The sequence below is a fragment of the Zeugodacus cucurbitae genome, chromosome 3 (assembly GCF_028554725.1).
Source record: "Zeugodacus cucurbitae isolate PBARC_wt_2022May chromosome 3, idZeuCucr1.2, whole genome shotgun sequence".
In the NCBI taxonomy this organism is placed as follows: domain Eukaryota; kingdom Metazoa; phylum Arthropoda; class Insecta; order Diptera; family Tephritidae; genus Zeugodacus; species Zeugodacus cucurbitae.
The window spans coordinates 41,327,472-41,345,575 of record NC_071668.1 but is presented as its reverse complement, the minus strand read 5'-3'; the positions used below and the strand labels follow the sequence as shown (position 1 = coordinate 41,345,575).

The 18,104-nt window shown below is 35.8% G+C and overlaps 1 protein-coding gene across 11 annotated transcripts in view; it reads right to left on the bottom strand.

The window, feature by feature from the left end:
- Positions 1–18,104, bottom strand: part of LOC105219676 (voltage-dependent L-type calcium channel subunit beta-2) — a 105,804-nt gene that overhangs the window by 37,231 nt on the left and 50,469 nt on the right. The window lies entirely within an intron of this gene.

Here is an 18,104-nt window from a genome sequence, read left to right as displayed (position 1 = left end):
CAACTTACTAAAACAGTTTGAAAACAAAGCTCCCAAGATAACAGCGTATGCGGATGACATCACCATCTTAATAACGGGAAAATGTCTGCACACTGTCAGCAGTATAATGACCAGCAATAATAACTGGGCAACGAAAGCGGGACTGGGGATCAATGCGGAAAAGACAGACCTTCTGGTGTTTACTAAAAGGTACAAAATACCTGCATGGAGGCCCCCTTCGCTAAATGGGACCGAGCTCCCGCTCAAGGACCGTACCAAATACCTAGGGGTAGTCTTGGACACCAAACTTCTGTGGAAGTACAATGTGGAAGAGAGAGTGAGGAAAGCCAGTAATGCTCTGTATGCATGCAGGAAGATGCTTGGCACTACCTGGGGGCTTTCTCCCACTCTCATGCACTGGTGCTACACAGCAATAGTGAGACCAATTCTGCTATACGGGGTTCTGGTATGGTGGACGGGTACCAGAAAATCTACGTATCGGAAGCCGTTGGAAAAGGTTCAACGGCTTGCAGCGCTATGTATAACGGGGGCCCTAAGAACCACCCCAACGGCTGCTCTAGAACGAATATTAAACCTGCCACCTATAGATCTCTTTGCCGAAAGCTGCGCGGCGAAATCAGCGGGTCGACTGATGGCAATAGGTGAATTCGCATACAGATCCTTTGGACACAGCTCGGTTGCTAAGAGCAGTCTGACAGGTATCGACTATCTGGTCCCATTCTACAACTGGGAAAGAGGTTTCATGGTAAACATGGAAAAGGATGGTTGGCGCAAGGGCACCGTAACTACACGCAACACCTTAAATATCTATACGGATGGATCTAAAATGGATGAGGGAGTAGGTGCAGGAATATACTGTTCGCAATTAGGCATAAGACTACCGTTCAAACTGCCGAACCACTGCAGTATATTTCAAGCAGAGGTCTTTGTTATTGGGAAGGCAGGCCAATACTCTAAAATTAACATCTACGTAGACAGCCAAGCGGCAATCAAGGCAGTAACATCGTGTCGAATATCGGACAAAAGTGTCCTGAGCAGCAGGGCAGCAGTGGTGAGGGTCGCCAGAAATATGAGGCTACACTTCTACTGGGTGCCAGGCCATAAAGGCATCGAGGGCAACGAAATCGTAGACGGGATTGCCAAGAGTGGTGTACAGCTGTCACCCGGAAACATGATCAACATCGCTAAACCCATGCACATTCTATACGATGACATAGACAGGGGCATGGCAAAAAGAATTATATCTCGCTGGAAGGATCTGCCGGGGTGTAAAACTGCAAAGGTCATGTGCACAGCGGTAGATCAAAAATATACAAGGTTCCTACTGGAGCTCGATAGAAAGGGCTGTAGGACCATGGTTGGCATTCTTACCGGTCACAGCCTTGTAGCGGCGCATGCCTATAAAATGGGGCTGTCAGATCGGGAGGAATGCAGAAAATGTCAAGAGCAGGGCACCAAGGAAACAGTGGAGCATCTCTTGTGCGTTTGTCCTGCGTTAGCGAGACAGCGTTTTAGGTACTTAGGGGCCTCACAGTACGATAAGTTAGCGGAGATATCGTCAGTGAAGCCTCATAAACTATTAAAATTCACGACAGGCGCAGGCATCCTGAACGATGACTACTACTCAGGTATCGCAAAGGATCATAACTGGTCTATGCGTGGCCTGCAGGCCTACCAGACTAACCTAACCTAACTCATGACAAATATTATATGTAGCTCTCTTTAATACAGTAGTGGCGAACATATTATAACAAAGAGATCGGTTGAAGAGTTGAGTTAAGGGCAGATAGATATATTTTGCACAATTTTTAAGGAAGCTTGAGGAAATCATATCAGGACCATATTTAAAATATTTTTTAACGTAACTAAATGATTTAAGACTTATGCTTCATAAATGATTGGTGCATTAATTACAGCACTCGGTCATAACAGGTGGTGATATGGCATTAAGGGAGGAGTTTGAAAAATAATTGGACTTGAAGAATTCTGCAAACATATTAGAAATAGTATAATTATCACATGACTTGTATGACAAAATATTATAAATAGTTTTATTAACATGTGATACATTTAATTCAATATTACTACTGTAATCAGGCTAAGTCAATTTAAAAAGTTCACATTAATCTTTTTATTCTCTCGCAACAAAAGTTGATAAGAGAGTATTATAGTTTTGTTCACCCAGAAATAAAATAGTTAGACATGGGGTTATACATATATAAATTATCAAGATTACGAGTGAAGTTCATAAAAGGATGTCTGTCCGTCCATCCGTGCAAGCAATAACGTGAGTAAAAATTTAGATATCTTAATGAAACTTGGAACACATAATGGGAACTCGTCAAGTGTGAATACCCGAAAATAGTAAGTGAGTCAACATACTATAATAGCTACACAAAAACGATGATATATTGCTCCTATAGCAAATGTTAGGCTACTAAAGGACTCCGACGCCCGTTTGATGTTACGTCAAATAAAACATCTAAAACACCAAAAGAGGCTGCTCTCACTCAAAAATATTAGTGCTCCAACTGATCGCAGAGCGCACCACAGAATAGAATTAGTGTCAGCAGTTAAAAAGAGAAAAGGCAGCTCTATCTGATAAAAACATCAAAGCATGACTGACATTTTGCAAATATCACAAGAATTGGAGCATAGACGACTGGAAACGAGTAATTTGGTCAGTCGAAACGAAAATTATTCGTTTCCATAGTGATGGAAATGATTTGGGGGTGTTTTAATTGGTTGTAAATTGAAGGAACTATGACGGAAGAATATTATCTCTATATTCTCCAAATAAATTTGTAATACTTTGTGGACAAGAGCTCATTGAGGAATAAGTCATTTTCCAGCAGGATGGAGATCCAATACATAACATTCCGGAACACAATTTTCACATAATGCAGTGGCCAGCACAAAGACCAGACCTTAACCCAATCGTAAATTTGTGGACAGTGGTCAAGAAGCGATTAGGGCAGCACAAACGATCTCCGAGTAACTATATAATGGGAAAATATTCCAAGCGAAATTTATTTGAAAGTATGCCCAAACATGTACAACTGGTTATTAACGCTTTATAGCCCGAAGTTGCCTGTGAGCAAATTCACCAGTTTGACGATTTAAAGTAAAAGATGTGTTCAAATTTTTAACTTGATTTAAGTGGCTACTTACAGGTTAATATATTAAAAATGAAAATTAAAACAGCTAGCAACATTCTTTACCGTTATTCTTATATGTAGTTGTGAAAAAATGAGTATGCATTTTTGTTCGAAATTTATTGAATAATATTTGTTGGAAAACAAGTTTGTTTGTAAGTCGTTTGTGTATTAAGTGAGGATTTTTTGAATCTCACAAGTTGCCTGTGGGCAATGTTGGGCCATAATAGTAATACAAAATTTTGCTTTCAGTTATGCGTTCAAAAGAGAAAGATGTATATTAAAGTGAAATTAACAATATTATGTAGTTCGTGTGGAATGTTTGAAGTGACGAAGACAGTGGAGATGTTTCAGCGATGATAGGGACATTGTTGAAAGCGCAGAAAGCTTTGAAATAGAACTTTTGGAAGAAATCTGTGAATAGATATGATTCGTCATACAATGAAAGAGCAGAAATAACATAATAGCATTAAAAAAAGTAACTAAATTCTATAAGATAATGGTTATCAAAGGCATTTGAAATTACAGACGGTTTTTGGAAATAGGATTTCATCTTACCGGTAAAATTCTAAAAAGGAGCTATATTCGAATTCCGTTTTAATTCGGTGTTCTAAAATTGCACCTATTAAAAATGGTTTTGTCTGCAAATCTCAATCTCACTGTAATTTCAAACTTTGTGTCAAGAAACATTGCGTCGTGTAGATCTTTCGAACATTCTGATGGAATCGTATAAAGTAAACTTTCGCTCAAAGAAGTGGTATATGAGATAATTTAACCGTTGTTTTTTATTAACTCCTGGCTACTTTATTGCAATCATTTGAGTGTACTTCAACCAAAACTAAATCACACTCCACTCACTTCAATTTGATATCGCGAATTCTCTGATGACTTTTAGTGCTACATTCCTCGAGTTAACCAATAGAAATGGAGGTTGCCCCTCACCAGCAACATTAATAGAATCTCCACATGATTGGTCATAGGTTGTCTAAAAGTTTATTCCTACACATGCTAGTGCGAAACGCTACGATCAAAATGGGTATTGGGTTGTGTTTGTTGAAAAAGGACGTTGTGGACTATACCAAACTGGGACTCCATTGACTAAATGACTCAAATGTGGTGTTCCTCTTTGCTGAAAAAACAACATAAACGATTTATTTTAATTTTTCACAAATAAATTATAATACTTTAACGTTTTCTAATTCTTCGTACATATAACAACCATACATAAAATCATTTAAGTAAAGCATTTTTTTAAAACCTCAGGAAAAAAGTCGTGGTCGAGAGGGTTAAAAACAAAGGATTCTGGAAAAAATATATCAAAAATAGATGTCAACATCTGTCGACGGTTTCATAGCATGCGAACAATTCCAAACAAGCTAGGTTTGGATTATGATCGACTTGTTCTTTGGACCATTATCTAGAGATAGAATCGAAAGTCTTTACGAATTCTCCGCTTCTATGCACTTTCGAATTATTGTTGTCTCAATAAACCCCAGATTTCATACTCATTCAGCATCCATACAGTAACGTTTTCGTGCCCCAGTATTTGGCTTGTGGCACACATAGGAATATCCATGTTTTTTATTTTTATTGTTTTTTTTTTGTTTTACAATTGTATCTAGTAAACTAACAAACAATTTACTTCAAAATTTAAAAAAAAAAATATTCAAAAGCTAAATGTTTAAGAAATTCATTTGATGCTACAGTCGATAAAGCAGATAGCAGCGATATTGGTATATATGATGTGACATCGTGTATTTGTTTACATGATATAATCCATAATGACTTCAGATACTTTCCAAAGCGATGGAACGTATCTTAAGTACAATACACCGGATAATATTTTCAAGTTTTTTGTATACAATTCTTTGGTAGATTGCGTAATATTTCTCGGGTTATTAAATCAAGCATACTTTATAGTATGTTTACATATGAAAATAATCTTGTTCTAAGCTCGTTCAATAATCTAACCGTTTACATATAGCCAAATGAGATTATCAATTGTCAAATGTGTTGCATTTGTTGTTGTATTACACATATTTCTCTCGCTATCGTCCATTGTTGTTTACATTTTCATTTGACATTTCTCCTTTTCTTCGCAAAATTATCGATAAACCTAGGAATAACACCGAAAATCTAGTTGTATAAAACGAGATAATTTTATAATCTCGATTATCCAGAGAGCAATTTTGTATGGGAAATCTCGTTTCTTAATTATAGATTATCGAGTTAAGCTCGTAAATGGAGATAATCTCGTTATATGTAAACATAGTATTACGTTAAAGTTATCACCCATGATGTACCTTCCGTAATATTTTTTTAACATTTGGCAGGATCTTCTTCGACTTTGGTGCATTCAGTTGCACGATGTTTGCCTCCACAACTCACACATTTCGATGTCTTACCGCAGAATTTTTTTTGTATGTCCAAAAACTTTTCAGTTTTTACACTGTCGAATTAATTCATAATTCGGAGGCTTTGATAGGCTCAACCTTGACAACAGTTCTAATAATGGTTTTAATCTGATAAACTTTCCTAATGTCCTTGAAAAACATATCTAGGGGTTCTTTATTCTTCCACTTAAGCTTATTAATTGTATTTAAGCCATTAAAGACATCTGAGCCAAAAATACTAAATTTTGACTCGTAAGTGAATAGAATAAAATCGTGTTCCAAAATTCAGATGCCAAATTTTCTGCTGTCATTAAACTCGTGAATTAATTCTAGGTGGCAAGTCTTACCCTACTCGACTTCGACACAAACATCCGTAGACAGAAAATATCCAACAAGAAAATATCCGAAATTAGTTGAGCAGTGATCCAAAATTGTCCACGAAGTCACCTTAAAATTGCTCGATTAAATTTCAGAGAGGCTAGAGGGGTTATAGACAACAAAGGCTGTCATACCCATTATTAAAAACATGTTATTAAGTTTCAAGCTATAATTCTCACATTGAAGTTGTTAAAGGGAAGAAATAAGCTGTAGGTTTATTTTGTGTTAAATTCTCGTTATTGATCAAAAATAAAATATTTAAAAAACTCTTAGAAACAAACGAAATCAATAACAAACCTTTTGAACATACACTGCGTTTACATTTTTATACTCTCGTAACAAAATTACTAAGAGAGTATTTTAGTTTTGTTCACATAAGGATTGTTTGTCATAATTCTTAACGAGTGAAATATAGGGTTATATATACCAAAGTGATCAGGGTGACGAGTGGATTTGAAATCCAGATGTCTGCATGGCCGAGCAACGAATAACTTGAGTAAAAATTAAGATATCTTGACGTAACTTGGTTCATGTTCCTTGGGACCGTTGGAGAGGTGCTATTGAAAATGGGCCAAATAAGACCATTGCCAATGACGGTTAAAATCGGGTCATAGTCAAATTTAGTGAGCATATAGCCTTGGATATTGTGTACCTTGGTGGTGAAAATGTAATGAAATAGGAATCAAGAATTACCTCAGCTCTCATATACAATATATGATAATTTTCGTTACTCTAGTGGACTTTATGCCGAATATATGGGTCAAATTGTGTGTTATCTTAATAAAACTGTATCAATGTTCTTTGGACCTGAACTTAGCCTTTCCTTACTTTTGTGAAAACTTGTTTTGTTCAGTTTTTATGAGGTGTTAAAGTTTTGGATATTTTGTATCTCCCTAGTGTGATCTTTTGAACCAAATTTCACTTTCATAAATTTATTTATGGCTTAGTTAGGGTACTTCATATGTTTCCAATTTTCGCCATTTTGTGGGCATGCCAATGGTGTAAAGGAACATGAGTATAGATTGTCAGCAAGTTATCTCAATTCTATCGATATCGTTCTCGCTCCATTTCCAGCCGAGCAAGAAACGCTGCTTCAGAGTAAGTAACAGCTTTAAACAAAAAAAAAACAAAAAAATTTGCGTAACGCTGTTTATTAGGGCGGAGTGATTTAATTTTTTTTTTTATTTTTGCGTCGGCATACCTGCTATTTAGGTAAAAGTTTTTTTTATTATACATATTTCTTTATTTATTGAATCTGCTTTGTTTAAAGCCTAACAATAAGTAATAAAATCTTAAATCTATTTACTTCTAAAAAAAAGTTCAGGAATGTGGTTGAGCTGTTTTAGTAGAACGGTGCTCTCTAATAGGTAGATCTCTCCTTTTTAAACGTGATTGATTGCAGGAATGTACCAAGACAGTAGCCAATGGGTTTGGATGTTCACGAAGTTTAGAAATATATTTCTTTCTGCTGTCCTCTATTTATAGGGATATTTTCGTTACGCATGTAGCATGGTGAACCCGTGATTGTTCTAAGCATTTTAGATTGAAATCTATGAATTATATCACTGTTGGTTGCACAGGTCGTACCCCACAGTTGAATACCATACATCCAAATCGGATTTGTTGTCTAGGCTAAGTTTAGAATTTTTGTATAAAAGCCAATTTAAATTTGCTGCTCTTAATTTATTATTTTACTCGCTATATGTTTCCGCCACGTGAGCCTTCGATCCAGGTGAATCCCAACATAAGTTACTTCATTCCCTTGGGGTACTAGTTTATTTTAACTGTCCGGCATGTTTCCAATCTTAGCGAGAATGCTTGCATTTTTGCTCATTAATATTTATTCGCCAGTTGGCTAGCCATCTCTTGATGCTCTGATACGGCATTTGTTACGGCTTACTAGAGCTGTGTCATCCGCAAAAGTGGATGACAATACAATATTAGCTGTTGGAATGTCTGCAGTATATATTATGTACAGAGTTGGGCCTAATACACCGCCTGAGGTACACCGGGCTGGTGTACTCGTTGCTCGTTCTTCTGATACGAAATCTGCTACTTTAACTGTGAACTTCCTGTTTCTTAAATTTTTTTTTTCATTATTTCTGTATTTATTGAATCTGTTTTTTTATGCTTAACAATAAGTTATAAAATCTTAAATCTATTTAAAAAACTAGACAAGCTCAAACATGTGATTGAGCTGTATTGGTGAAACGTTGCTATTTTAGTACGCAGGCGTCTTTTTAGGCGTGTTTGATCACAGGAATGTACTAAAGCATTAGCCAATGGGTTTGGGTGATCACGGAGTTTAGATATATATTTCAATCTGGTGTCCTCTACTGCTTTCTTTACCATAGGGATACCAAGATCATTATGGATATTTTCATTGCGAATGTACCATGGTGAGCACGTGATTGATCTAAGCATTTTCGATTGGAACCTTTGTATTATATCAATATTAGTTGAACAGGTCGTACCCCACAGTTGAATGCCATACATCCAAATCGGCTTTATGACCACATTGTATAAAAGCACTTTGTTGTCTAGGCTAAGTTTAGAGTTTTTATTTAAAAGCCAATTTAAATTTTAAGCTCTTATCTTCATGCACGTTATTTTACTAGATATATGTTTTCTCCACGTAAGCCTTATATCTAGGTGAATACCAAGATAGGTAACTTCATTCGCTTGAGGCACTAGAATATTGTTCATTTTTCTGCCGGGCACATTTTTGGTCTTAGGGAAAATGTAACATGCTTGCACTTTTGTTCATTTACATTTATACGCCAGTTGGCTAGCCATTCTTCGACAGATCTTAAGTGCTCCGCTAATATTCTTGATGCTATAGTGTGGCGTTTGTTATGGCTCACTAAAGCTGTGACATCCGCGAAAGTTGATGTCAAAACATTATTAGCTGTTGGAAGATCAGCAGTATATATGATGTACAGACTTGGGCCTAAAACACTGCCTTGTGGTACACCAGCCCATATTTGTCGTTCATCAGATATGAAGTCTCCTACTTTAACCATAAATTGTCTGTTTTTTAAATAAGACTCCAATATTTTATACAAATCTAAAGGTAGAATGTTTTTAATCTTATATAAAAGCCCTTCGTGCCACAACTTATCAAATGCCTGAGCTACGTCTATGAATATAGCTGAACAGTACTCTCTGTGCTCGATTGCTTTTCTTATTTCGTTAATTATTCTATTTACTTGATCTATTGTACTATGTTTTGCACGAAACCCGAATTGGAGCGTTGGTATTACATTATTTTCGTGGAGGAAAGGAGACATCTTTGAGAGTAGCTCCTTTTCAAATATTTTAGAAAGGCAGGGTAGAAGACTGATTGGTCTGTATGAAGACGGCTGTGTCAAGTCTTTTCTAGGTTTATCTATCAGGATAATCTGCGACTTTTTCACGAAATTGGATAGTATCCGAAACTTAGAATTGCATTGAAGAGCAAAGAGAGCACCTCTACAGCAATAGTTGGTAACTCAATTAGCAATTTTGGGGTGATATTATCATGTCCTGGCGACTTTTTTGGATTAAGTTCTTTTATGATGCTAATAATTTCAGAAGGTGAAGTCTTAAAGGACTCGGGCGACTCATTTGCTGTGTTAGGTAAGATTGACAACTTAAAGTTATTCTTTGGGCAATTTGGTTGAAATACCTTTTCTAGGTGATTTTCAAAACAAGTAGCCTTTTCCTCGTCACTTCGAGCCCAATTTCCACCCAAGTCTCGTATAGGCATGTTGGAGTCTACTGGTGGCTTCATGGACTTTTGGGCTTTCCATAGTGAATTTTGCTTGCTTGAGTTTGGACACAGCATCTTTATATATATTTCATTGTTGAAATCTTCCTCGCGTTTAAGCGCTTTTTTAATTTGCGAACAGCAGACTTCAATTGAAGCTGAGTGGAAGGGGAGCGATTTATCTGCCATTCTCGTCTAGCACGTCTTTTTTCATTTACAAGCTGTTCTATTCTATTACTGATTTTTCTGAGACCAAGTGGCTTATAGTTTTTCTTTGGTGTTGCTATAGGTGTATCTACTGTTATGTGCGATTTATCTATATTTTTGATTACAGCAAAATCAATTAAATCTTGTATTTTTTTACGACCACTAGGCCAATATGTCGGCTTACCCAGGGATATTATATCAAGATTATTGCGCCTATTTATAATAGTATGATACAGCTGTCGTCCTTTTCGGATTAAGTCGAAGATTAGTCGTGAGCCCCAATACATATGTTTTGCATTGTAATCTCCACTTGCTAGAAATCTATGACCTAGTGTTCCAAAAAAGTCTTTAAATTCACTATCTGTGATTTTAAAAGGAGGTGGGCAGTATATAGCCGTCAAGTTTAAGTCCTCGCAACGATTTTTTTTTAGATATTGTTGTAGTTTGTTACTGCGCTGTAGGATGAGATTCTAATGCGTGATGATTTAGTCCGTTTCTAACTAACACTGCTGTTCCACCATATGCCTTTCCATCTGGGTGATTTGTAACATAGAATCTATACTCCGGTATAAAGAAATTGTTTTTATTCGTAAGATGGGTTTCTGGCAATGGCATTACATCTACGTTATTTTCATTCAGAAATCTAATAAGCTCCATTTTATGTTGGTTAACACCATTAGCATTCCATATACAAATATTAAGTACGCTCATTTTTTACTTAAAAAAGTTTGCTACATTTGGTTTTGTGCTTTGATTACCTCTAGAATCATATTTTGCATTGTTGACATACATTGGGTAAGGTTTAAAATCATTGTTTCAATGCTTCCATTTAGTTGGTTTTAGGGCCATTGCATTTGTGTTGGGTTGCCTTTCACCACGTTTGCATAGCTCCCTTGTGTAGCATTATTTTTAAGAATACATTGTTTTGAAATATGGACAGGGTTTTCAATAACTTCGTTGGAAGGAATATTTATAATTTGATTACGGCGTGCTTGAATTCCAACAGTCAATTTTGTTTTTAAGTCTTTGTATACCGGGCAACCCATATATGTAGTTTGCAGTGTGATTTCCACCACAATTACTAAATTTTTTATTTAAATCCTCTTTTTTAAGAGTACATTTTGATGTAGGATGCAGATCACCACACAGACACTGCGTAAAGCAATATGCTTTCGTGTGCCCATACTCTTGGCAGTTGGTGCATTGTACCGGACCATTTCTTTTATGTGGTTCCTCGACGGTAATTCTGCGATGGAGCAAATATTTTAACTTGTAAATTGGATGTGTTTCATTTTTCTTTAGTTGTTCATTATTTGGTATTAATTATATTTTTAACATTGGATGAGGTACTTTATATCTGTTAAATATATTTACTACTGATTTAATACTAAAACCACCTTCCACAGCTTCTTTAACGACGTTAGAGTCTACCGAAGACTCTATATTTTTTATAACTAGGCCTTTAGAGCTCTTCAATTGGTACGAGTGGTAATTCTTGTTATTATTTTATAAGAATTTCACTACATCCATGAACCTTCTTTTAGTTTACGTTTGAATTTTCGTTTCATCAATGTTACCTTTTTTTAAAGGCACTATATGAAAAATGTTTGTGCCTATAAAATTGCTCAATTTGAGGACAAGCGCATTTGAGCTGCGCTCACGCAAATAGATTGGAGGAGGTTTGGCATTCACTGCTGCAGTAGTACCCTTCCCATCGTCGCACATAGGAGCATTTACCCTCAAAAACCGGACAAAATTGAAAATTACAAAATTCAGCGATGGTACTCAAAATTGATTTTTTTTGGTACCTAAATAACCGGTCTACAATGAACCGATTAAATGAATGACCTTCAGGCCGCTATATTGAAACACAAGTAGTCGAAACCTAGACTTCGTTCAGAACGCACATGATTATTCGCGAAACTCTCCATTGTTCTCGAGATTGTAAGTGGTTTTTTTTATGCGTGAACGGAATTCTTGGAAATATTTGTTATGGATTCAGGACAGCATGGTATGTATTTAATATTAATAATATAAAAATTAATTTAGTTAATGTACTATTATGTTTTTTTTTCGAGAAAACAAGGAATCATTAAAAAAACTAAATTTTTTTTTTATTTTTTTAGAAATTAATGGTTTTGTTATAGTGTTGGGCAAAGTTGAGCTTTGATTTTTTTTCTTAGTAAACTACAGGGTTTCTACTTAACATATCAGCTTAAACATTTTCCCCGTCTTTCCCCCGCTGTAAAAAAAACGCGTTGAAAAAAGTTGATCAGTTGCAAAAAATTAGTACTGCTTTATTATTTTTTTTAATTGAATACTGAAATCCTGCTAAATTAGTTTAGACGGGTGGGAAGAGGGTATACATTTTTCGAGTAGTACCCAAAATTACTGGAATTGAAAATGTGCAAGAACTACGTTAGAAATTTGTTCTATTATTTCGTTTTTTTCAGGTTCAAAATCAAAAGTTATAGAGATGTCTCGAAAAACATTATATATGCTTTCATATATGGAAAAAAAAGCTTCAAGAAATGATGAAGTGTCCAGAAGGCGAATTTCAAACTTTTAGTAATGATTTAAAGTATTTCATATGGGATTTAAAAAAGAAATGGGTATTGTCCAGTTATACTGAAGAAAGATTTTTCAAAAAATACGAAGAATGGCTTAACGCTTCCATTTTAGTACACAACTGGACGCCGAATACTAACTCTGGGCGCCCAAGCATACAATTCCAAGAGTTGTCTGATCGTAGTAAACGCCGGAAAACTAAAGACCTTCGCGAGCAGATACCTGTCCAGGAGCTTACTTACGCAGCTAGCGTTAGTCAAAGGATGTCAGGTAATGCTGCTGCGTCTAAACTTATAATAGACGTAACTTTTACAAGAGCCATAAAATACAAAAAAATAATAGAAGCTCAGAAGCCAGAAATCAAAAAGTACACACCTGCTGAAGCCTTACAAATCTTTGTTGAAGGTGATTTTACAAGAAAACAGTGAGAGTTATTACACGAATCAAACAAGGGCATTTTTCCTTGTTATACGCTTATTAGGGAAGCAAAGAAAAGCTGTTATCCAAAACAAGATTCAATACGAGTTACAGAGAGATGTGCTTGAGTTGTGCTCCAAGATTTACTCGACCACACTACTATAAGGCTATGTCTTTATATTGAGTAGGTTCTTCAAAACTGCACGGTAGCCGAATTAGAGAATCTTGAGGCAGCGGAGGCTCGAAACAAGCATTATCGTCTATATCGACAAGACTTTGTAAGAAAATTTTCACGGGTTCAGTGCAACCAAGATGTTTTAAACAGGCTTCTTCTCACATCTGATCCATTTTTAAGTTGCCAGCGAAAACGTCAACGAAGCAAAAGCCAACCCTTCTTGAGTGAAACTATAAAGCTCTTCGAGTCACAGGAACCAGAGGTCCACGTCGACACTGAAACAGGGTTGCTTGAACATTCTGATGAATCAGAAGAGGCTTTGTAACAACACACACGGAGGAATTCTTCTTTTTTTGTTATAATTTTATTTTATCATTTTATTTAAATATATATTCAATATAAAATGTTCGGTTGCACCCGAAATTAGCCCTTCCTTACTTGTTTTATTTTAATATATTGCATTATTATATTCAATCATGCATTTTCATCCATAAAATCACTTAAAATAATTTTGTCCGGTTTTTGAGGGTAAATGCTCCTATGTGCGTCGTTAGGTTCTTTGCTCAGTAAGGCAAATCTATTGCCGATTAAAATTTCTGGCTGTTTACCATTTGGCGTGCCTGCTTGAAATTTTTAGTTATTGACCGCTGATTTAATTGGACTAGATTTCCTTTTTGTGTTTATGTAGCGGTCAATACCAATCCTGCATACTTGTCGCTGTCAGCGCATTTGTTGTTGCGTGATTGCTGTTTACTGCTGCTTCTGCTGACTGCGTCCTTTGCTTCGATTCCATTTCAGCTGATCGCTGCGATGACTCATCATCGCCGTTGTTTTTTTTGTTGCCTCCACAAAGCTGAAGTAGGCATTTAAGGAATGCCTACGGCTTTGCTGGTGAGGCTGCGCAGCGCTCATTATTGTTTGTTTGATTTTATTGTTTTTATATTTTTGTTTTGTGCACTATTTGTTTATGTTTATTATGGTATTTTTTTTGCACTGTTTTTTTATTTGATTGTTGACAATTTAACCGATGCTATATACCATTCGTTTGTTTACTTTTATAAAAAAAATCAGATTTCACGGAGCGGATTAAAAAACACGTCCCTCCACCTTGAATGCTTTTCACAGAAAAAAATATGCCTAAAAAGTTTTATGCAAATCGTAAGGTAAAGTGGTTTTGATTTTCCATAAGAGGCCTTCATCCCAGACCTTATCGAACGCCTGAGCTACATCTAGATAAATAGCTGAACAGTACTCTCTGTGCTCGAATGTCTTCCTGATTTCGTTAGTAATTCTATTTACTCTCTCTATAGTGCCATGCTTAATACGAAACCCGAATTGGTGGGTTGGTAAAAGTGAAACAAAAAAAAATCAGTAATCTCGTGCTATGTTTAAAGGTGCCCCCATCGATATGAAGTTTTGAGAATTCATCTCAAATACACATATATATTCGCAAACATTTGATAAACGCTATTTGATGTTCTTAGCGATGCTATGTTAGAGTAAGATAGAAATAAATGACCTTAAAACATGCGTATTACGTATCAGGAGAGTAGTAGTGACTTTTCGAGTTTTCAGCAGTTCTTCTGTTCGCCGTTGTTTACTTGTTGCATTGAATTTTACTGCTACAATCGTGAAATCTACTGTAAGTAAGATTAGTTTATAACTGTAATTAGTACTTATTATTTGTCTTAATAGCAGAAATATCTTTCAAGTTTAAACATGACAAACGAAGAAAAAGAAGTCCTGTATTTGGTTTGCCGGAGAAGTTCTTGTTTCTCAAATACCTACATGAAATGAGCCGACAGTTCTGGAAATATCTGAAAGATTAGGAATTGTAGCTGTTTAAAAGGGTTATGTGTTCCAAAGGAGGAAGTAAGTTTTTTACTCGACCAAAGCTCAACCAGAAAAATTGTGATAGGCGGTGTAGATATAGTTACAACTGTGAAGAATAAGAAAAACAAGATAGAAAAGAAAAAAAAATTATCGCGTAACACAGAGATACACTGTTTGGACAAGCTCTGTTTTTCTTGTTCTTTGGCTGAAGACTTTTCAATTGAAAGCAGCAGCTCTTGTGGTAGTTTTCTCGTACCATCTAGTCCTAACCAAAAGGACCCAGAACAGGTTATCACCACCTCTGCAAAAAAGAGATTAAATTTACCATCATTAGCCCTAGAATGCGATCGTACTGGAGTCTCTGACAGACCCCATTATAGCTTCTTCTGTCTTAAAAGACGTTGGTATTATTTCATCGAACGATCCAAGTTGTGTCATTGATCGTTAAAATTTGCGTAGTGAAAAAACTAAGGTCAGATCAACTTTACAAGAAGAGGACTGCAATAAAATACTTCGTGGTTTGTATTTTGACGGAAGGGAAGATTAGAATTTGTTTCGAATTGACAGAAAATGACAATTTTACAGAATATGACAGATAGAAATCATTATGTGATTTTATCGGATCAAAGAAGCAAATAGTATTTTTTCCATGTACCCTGTGAGTCGGAGACACCTGAAAATATTAAAAACACCATTTGATATCTTAGTCCGTAAAATTGAGTGAATTAGCTGTTGTTGTTGGGTGAGAAGGAACTGTAGTGAATACAGGTTTCAAAGATGGTGTTATTCGTCTGATGGAAGAGAAATTCAATATGCCATCACAATGGTTTATCTGTCGATTGCATTCAAATAAGTTACCACTACGTCTTCTTTTATTACATTTAGAAGGAAAAACTACGGGTTTAATGCTTTTCGGGCGCCATCGGAACTCAATTACAAATTTGTCAAGCAGTGCCGATAGTCGAATTTACCGTTATACATACAATATTACCTGAAATAAGTAGGGAAGAGCTTAGTACCGACCGGGAAGAGCTTTATACGACATAATGACCGCTATTAATACTGGTATATTTTCTTCTGATTTAGGTAATATTGAGCCTGAAGTCATTAACTATTCTAGATGGCTAACAATACCTAATCGAATTCTAAGATTGTATGCCACTTAAACTGACCCAGAAGAAAAGCTAGTTGTATTAGCCACGTACGTTATGAAAGTTTGTGGAACAATGTGGTTTACGATAAAATGTAATTCCTTGTGAATTAACGGAGCTAAACCATTAACCTAAATCTTGAATTCCGATATCGATGAATTAAAAGTAAGATCAGCGAATGGTCGAAAAATTCGAAGGAACTGCCAAAGGCTGAACTGGGCCACCTCTAACTTTAAATATGTCTGATGAAACCTTGAAAGACATAGTCAAAAAAGGTCTGCCACACTCAAGCCGTGGAGCGCTGCATCATGTTAGTACAGAAGCATCAAGTGCAGTTTGTGGGGAAAATAAACGAGATGGTTTTATCGCGTCAAGAATGCATTATTTCAATACAAAAAACAGTTTGATGTGTAAATAGTATTTGAGTAATGTAAGAGACTATTTTTCTTAATAAATGTTGAAAATTATTTTTTTTTAATATTCGACCATATTGGGGCACCTTAAAACATAAGCAAGCTGTTTGATATTTTGGATGTTTGTTTTGATTTTAAAAGGCAACTTTTCATAGTTATGCCTTTAAGAAACAAAATCAAAAAATTTTCTCCATATATTATCGCTCTGCGTTATAGTTGAAACAGTCAAAAACGTTCCGCCCGCCCGTACTTGTCGCCTGTAGCAACCAAAATTTGTCAAAAACAAGAAAAAACTTTAACTTCGGCTGTACCGAAGCTAATATACCCTTCACAGGTGATTTTCTTTTAGTAACTATGTGTTTAAGCAAATAAGTGTATGTGTTTAAAAAATAAGTAAAAAAAAGAAAGCATTTTACTAATTCTTTTTAGCCGGGTTGTTTGCTAGAAACATTAAGGTTATATAGTTAACCGATCTGAACAATTTCTTCGGAGATTATGCAGTAATCCATGTCAAATTTCGTGAAGATACCACGTCAAATGCAAAAATTTTCCATACAAGCCATTGATTCCGATCGTTCGGTTTGTATGACAGCTATATGCTGATCTGAACAATTTTTTCGGAGATTAAATTATTTCTATGAACAATAACTCACACCAAATTTCGTGAAGGTATGTAGTAAAATGCGGAAGTTTTCCATACAAGCCCTTGATTCCGATCGTTCAGTTTGTATGGCAGCTATATGCTATAGTGAACCGATCTGAACAATTTCTTCTGAGATTAAATTATTTCTATGAACAATAACTCACACCAAATTTCGTGAAGATACATATGTAGTAAAATGCTGAAGTTTTCCATACAAGCCCTTGATTCCGATCGTTCAGTTTGTATGGCAGCTCCGACAAATGAGCAGCTTCTTGAAGAGAAAATAACATCTGCAAAATTTCAAAACGATAGCTTAAAAACTGAAGGACTAGGTCGTATATTCACAGACAGACAGACGGACATGGCTAAATAGACTCAGTTCAACATACTGATCATTTATATATATACTTCCGACGCTTCCTTCTGGGTGTTACAAACTTCGTGACAAACTTAATATACCCTGTTCAGGGTATAAATATGCCCGTAGAAGCAAAGAAAAAATGAGAAATGAATGTTGCCATTTCTCAACTTATCTAGATTGTTTTTTACACTTTTATGGTTCAGACAGTGAACGACGTAAACGTAGACGTAGAGAGAGCCGACGCGATCTATCTTATGAGTTTTCAATGTAAAGTCATTCGGATTTTTCCCGTAGAGAAGAGCCGCCTTCTCACAACGCAGAGTTACCAGTACCGATATTTTGTATTAATTAAAAAATAAACTTTAAAATATTTAAAATTTTCTCAAACTAACTCAAATTTACAGTCGAATACAATTATTTATAAATCGTTAACTATTTTTAATTTTTTGATATCGTTATCGGCATTTTGCGGGCATGTCAATCGCCCGAATTCAGTCATCAACAATATCAACCTTCTTATGGTACCAAGAGACACATGTTTTATTAAGATAACTAAATGTTTGATCAAGTTATCGCTTGCAAGGACGGGCAGCAGTCATGGATATAGAAAGCAGGTGCATTGCGGGAAAGGGTTCTAAAGAGCGATATTCTAGAATCCTCCG